Genomic DNA, 6,000 nt, shown 5'->3' with positions numbered 1-6,000 from the left:
GCGAGTCCTCCCGGCCTGCCGCTCCAGCAGAGGTGGCTGCTGCTCTTCACAGCGCAGAGCTGGAGGGACGAAACGGCTCTATTAGCAGCAGGTTTTCCTTCTGTTAAGCTGCTGTAAGAAACGGGGTGCCCAGATCTGCAGCCGAGGTGGCGGCTGGCACCACACAGGGGCAGGGTGCTGCGGCGAGAGGGGCTGAGGAGGTGTCGGGTGTGAGGCTCCTGCAGGGCCATTGCGGCGGCACCAGCCGTGTCCCTTGGTGGCTGGACACGGGCCCGGGGGCTGTGGGGCAGCTGGCTGAGCCCTGACCTCTCAGCACCACTGCTGTGTCCCTGAGGGGCCCTGGGGACCAGCAGGCTGTGCCCCGGGGGGTGCAGGTCCAGTGCCCCATTGCCCCTGCCCTGGTGCTCGGGGCAAAGCGGTGCTCCAGGTGGAACCAGACGGAGACACGCCGGTCATTCAGTTCACCGCACTGCCAGTGCTGTTCCTTCACTGCCCCCTTCCCCTGCCCCCCATGAACAATTCCTGCTCGCTGGTGCGTGGCCAGGCTGCAGCACCCAGCAAACCCTGCCCCACACAGCTCGGGGCCGGCCTGTGCCTCCCAAAACCGCTCCGGCCGGGCAGGACTTGTGTGCTGCTCAGGGACCCCCGCCCAGGGCTGCCTGGTGCCCCCGGCCCCCAGGAGGTGCCTCCAAGGGGCTGGTGCACAGGGCAGTGTCCCGGCCGCCCCCCCGATGTTGCCGGTTTCACCTCCCCTGTCCTTGTCATCGCAAGTCGTGTCGGCAGTGATTTCATATTTACTTCCAGATCGTGGATGAAAATGTTGAATATCTTCATTCGGTGATGATTCCCCATTGACAACTACTTTTTGAGACCTGTCAGTCAGCCAATTCTTAATCCTTTTAATGTGTGCTCTATTGATATTATATAGAGCTAATTTTTTAATCAAAACGTCATGTACTATTAAATCAAACGCCTAACAGAAACTTAAGTATACCACAGCTTCCCAGTTACTTTCATTAGTTAAACTTTTAAATTAAAAGAATGAAACCAAATTTTTTGACAAGACCTACTTTCCATAAAGCTGTGCTAACTGGCACTAATTACATTCCCTTTCTGTACCAATTGGATCTGTTTCGAGCTCTTCAGCTGCTTTCTGCGGGACTGATGTTGGACTAAGGGGATTAGCCGTGCCCGTCAAACACTGGCGCAGCGCTGAGTGCGCTCAGGAGCTGCTCGGTCGTCCTCAGAGCTGCAGGCACAGCTTCACGTGCCGTGGGCTTATCCTGCTCTGTGCGACCAACTGCTCCGAGTAGGATTTTACAAATCAGACGGGTCCCACGACAGCCGGTGGTGGTGGAGGGTCCCCGTGGCAGACAGGGAGGTGCCCGGCGGTGCCTGGCATGTGGCTGGCTTGGGCTCTGCCCTGGGGACAGGATGGGGACACGTGTGCCCCCAGCGCCCCACGGGGTGTGGGGCCGGGGGTGGCGGCACAGCCCCACTCTGCCCACGCCAGGGCCCAGGAGCGGGGCCAGGCCACGTCACGGTTAACGGCTCGGTGGGGAAATGGGAATTTTCCTCTTATGCTGGCTGCAGCCCCTGACCTGAAAACAACCAATCCAGCCTCTCCCGGGCTCAGCGCAAGAGCAGGCGTGCAAATGCGGTATGACAGCCCAAGGCACACCCGTATGGCTACCAGCTGTCCGGCCGCCACGGCCGCGCGGGCCGGGAGGCGATGCCCAGCCGCGGGTGCAGCCGGGCGCAGGGAGGCGCGGGCAGGCCCTCGCTGCCCGGCACCACGTGCGGGGCCGGCTCCACCACCGCCAAGACCTCGACGGGGCCACCCCAGCACGGGTCCCTGGCATCACAGCAGCCTCATGGAAAGCTCTGCTGTTCCCGGGGGGCTGGCAGCGGGCTGTCCTGTGCCAGGTGGCCTGGCCATCTCTGTCCCCTTCAGATGAAGCAACTCTTTGTAAATCTAAATTAATAAGGTTGCCCGGCTATAGACACGGGAACACGTACTGTATCTTGTCTTTGTCGATCAATGCATTATATCATCCCATAAAACTGATTAAAAAGCAGAGCAGTTCATCTCACCAGGTTCCACGTCTCAACATTATAAATTTCATATTATGGTTAATGATTGTCAGTGCAGACGGAGTACATGCAAGCTGATCAGTATTGTAGTTTATAATTAATTATTGGAGCGTTGCTGCAGAGGACACCGAGGAGGGGGGTGGCAGCTGATTAGCAATTTATTCTCTCTAAAACACCAAAGGAGCCATGGGGAAGGGGGGGGGTGTGTGCGTGTGGGTGTGTGTATGTGTCTGACACTGCCCGTGACCGAGCCTCGCTGCTGGCGGAGGGGTCCCTGCTGGCACGTGGCACAGCATCAGGCCCTGCCAGCACCACCGGCTCCACGCAGGGCCCCGCCGTGCCAGCCCAGCCCCGTGGCCAGGAGCGCGCTGCCGGCACCTCCTGCCCAATCCTGCTCCTGCCATGCGCCACTGCCTGCCCTGCCACATCCCGACGGCGAGGGCAGCAGTGGTGCTGGCTGATCCGATGGCAGCGCGTTGCACGCGCCATGTCCCTGGCAGGTGGTGCGGTGTGACCGCTTGTGTTCAGAGGGCGCGAGCAAGCCCTGGCACCAGGGCACGCGCAGAGCCCGTGAGCCAGCCGTGGCCCCCGCAGCCGCTCGCACCGGCCCTGGGCTTCACCCCATGGCCCCAGCACAGCCCCGCCGTGCCCTGGGCTGCTCGGCACAGAGACCTCTGCCCTGGGCGGGATGGAGCCGGCACGCGGGTCCCTCAGGCCCGGCGGTGACCCGGCTGCTGGCCCCGGCAGAGCCACCGCCGCACTCTTCCTGCAGCTGGCACTGCTTTGTCGTCCGGAGCAGAGAACCGCAGGAAATTCTGCAGGAGAAGAAAAAAAACAACCCCAAAGTCCCATTAAAAGAGAACAAACATTGGCAAGTGCCGAGCTGTAATTGGATTAGGTCTTTATCAGATCTTCCCATTTGCGGAGGCGCGAGCAGTCCCGGGGCTGCGCAGAGTCAATCAGCGAGGCCAGGGGGGGCCGTCTGTTCCTCCGCGGGGGTGCCGGCTTATCGAGGGGATTTAACTTTTATTGACTAATAATAATGTTTTACAAAGGAAGAACCAGGGCCCTGCGCCAAAGGAAAGTGTCTGAGCCCCAAGAAGCGACCGGCTCACAGCGACGTTTTTTGTTTGTTTATTTTCCATTCCAGGGTTTAGCACGGTGATGATTTTAATCCCCCAGCAGCGAAGCAATGAGAAGCATCAAACTGGAATGCAAATGGCTGTGTTTCCCAAGAAGATGGTTTTTCTGTGCAATTGAAGCTTCCCAAACGGCATGGCAGGAGAGCGGGGCTTGGGAGGTGCTGGGGGAGAGGAGCTGTGGAAGAGGGACATCTGCGGCAGGGAGCGTCCCTGTCCTTTGTCCCTCGTTAGAGGTTTGTGCTACCTATTTGTCCAGAACACTTTTAACCTCGTTCACCAGAAATCCTGGAATTGCTACCACATGCAGGGTTTTTTTTAATAACATTTCATTGCCTGTGTGAAAACACCCAAGTGCTCAGCACCGCAGTGCCATGAGTGTTCAGGTGCCTGGTGGCACTGGCGTGGCCCCTTGTCCCCAGCCCCAGTGCGGTGCTGATGGCACAGCAGGGTGGCTGCTGCTCCCCCGCTGCCATCCTGCACACCTCGATCCCCTCTTTCCTCTGGGCAGGCCTTTTTATCCCACATGTACAGAGCAGCGCCTTAAAATAGTCAAGTACTCAGGAATGCTGAAACTTTAATGTATGTTAAAAGGATATTAAAGTCTAAAACGAGATTTACATGGAAATATATTAAAATATTTTAGCTCTCAGGAACCCAGAGACTTATATTTTACAATACAGACAAATTTTATCATTTTAAAAAGAATTAGCATTGAAATATTTCTTGTGCATGCCTGTCGCATAACGTGCGGAGACACGAGCGCGGCGGGGCGGCACGGCACGGACGGGCACCGCGCTGCCGGCAGCTCCTGGTGCAGGAGCCGGTCCTGTGCCGCCACAGCGGGGTGCCCTGCTGCTGGGCGAGGGGCTTCCTGGTGTCCTGGGAGCACGGCGGGGCAGTGCCCCCTCGGCTGCCAGGGCCAAGATGGGAGATTTTTTTTTAACTGAGCCAGTGAGGCTTCTTCTCCAGAAGTAAGACACGTCGTCCTATGGGAGGTGTCTGTCCTTTTCTCTGGGACAGCGCTCCGTAACGGGCCAGCCCTCCCGTCTGGCCCCAAGTCTCTGTGAATGCCAGGGCTGGCTTCTGCCACGCTGCCCCCCCCCCAGACTTCCCTTCCCCAGGCCGAACAGCAGCGGGGACATCCCAAAGGTGCTCTGCGTGCGCACTGTCAATGCTTTCCCACCAGCACTGATGCCCTGGGCAGCACCGCAGGCGCATCCCACCGGTGCCACCACTGCTCTGCAGCATGGGATGGGGACGGGGTCTGGGACAGGCGAGCACGGGGGGCTCCCCGCAGCCCTCACAGCTCCTCGTGCTGCTGGGGCAGAGCGGCCGCCGGCCCCGTGCGGGGGTGCTGGGGTCCCCGCTTCCCCCGGGCAGAGCCACCCCGGACGTGGGGACAGGGCCAGGCCAGGGCCAGGGAGCGTGGCGGTGGTGGTGGGCGCGCAGGCGGTGCGGCGCCGCAGGGCTGCTGTCAGCGGCCTCAAGATGGCACGCTAGGAGTGGGAACTGTGCTGCAGAACAAAGGCAGCTCTGCACAGAGCCCAGCCTGCAGCTCCTGTCCTGCTCCGCATCCTGCAGCCCCGTCCTGCACCTCGTCCTGCCGCTCTTCCCGCAGCCCCATCCCGCAGCCCCATCCCGGCTTTGGGGCCGGGGCACGGTGCAGTGTTGGTGGCCAAACACCGCGATTATCCAAACGGATGAGTCACAACCGAGGTCCCTGGCACTGAGCGCCTGGTGCACGAGGAGCTGGGTGGCGCTGCCGGTGGCAGCACCGGTGCCAGGCCATCAGCTCACGGCCACTTTTCCTCCGGCACCAGCATCGGTGCCACGACAGCGCCGAGCAGCAGCCTGCCCGGCGTGCAGCAGCACCGGCTCTCCGTCAGGCCGCGCAGGGCGCTGAGCTGTCCCCTCTGTGAAGGCGCCCCGGTTCCGCTGCTGCTGGCGGGCCCACAGGCTCCCGGCGGGGCAGCAGCCAGGCCTGCCTGCGTCAGCAGCGCTGGTGCTGGCTCCGAGGCGGCCAAGTTTTGCCCGTCCCATTATGATCTTCTTCAGAGGGAGATGAAAACAACTTGTCTGGCTGACAGGAGAAGGGACTAAGTGCTGCTGCTTCGATTTCTTTCCCTTTTCTTCTCTGCTGTCAAGGAGACAAGCTGCTCTTTCTCCCAGCCCGGGAACTTCACAATGCGACTGGCAAAACCTCAGGATTAATTAGCGGCAGCGGAGCAGGGAGGGCGGCGGGGGGGGGGGGGGGGCAGCACCAGGGCAGCGGCACCCCCGGGGGGGTGAGGGCAGGGCGAGGGGCGCACGCAGCCCCCACAGCGGGAGCTGGCTGCAAACCTCCTGGCGTGGAGGCTCCCCGCTGCCGTGCCTGGTGTCATGGGGGGCTCCTCACGCCGGCTTGCGTCAGCCACGGTGCTCGGGACGTGTCAGGGCTGACGCTCGGTGTCACAACACCCGGTGTCTGTGGGGCCGGGGGCCGCCGGCTCCAGCAGGGTGCTGCAGCGCGGTGCCCGCGGGGCCGATGCCCGGGGTGGTGGCTCGGCGCCCCGGCAGCCCCGCAGTGCCACCGCGCCGTGCCAGCCACCGCGGCCAGCATCCTGCGCGCCAGCTGCGCCGCCGCCCCGCAGCAGGGGCACGGGGGCGAGGTGCCCGTCCTGCTAATTAGCGCGTGCTGAGGAGGAACTCTCTCAGTTCTGTCTGCCTTGACATTAAGACCTAAATTTGCTGTAAAACCAAATGGATACGCACACCCACATCTACA

This window comes from Anser cygnoides, chromosome 20 (assembly GCF_040182565.1).
Source record: "Anser cygnoides isolate HZ-2024a breed goose chromosome 20, Taihu_goose_T2T_genome, whole genome shotgun sequence".
In the NCBI taxonomy this organism is placed as follows: domain Eukaryota; kingdom Metazoa; phylum Chordata; class Aves; order Anseriformes; family Anatidae; genus Anser; species Anser cygnoides.
The sequence above is the reverse complement of the archived record's forward strand: the minus strand, read 5'-3'. Positions refer to the sequence as shown.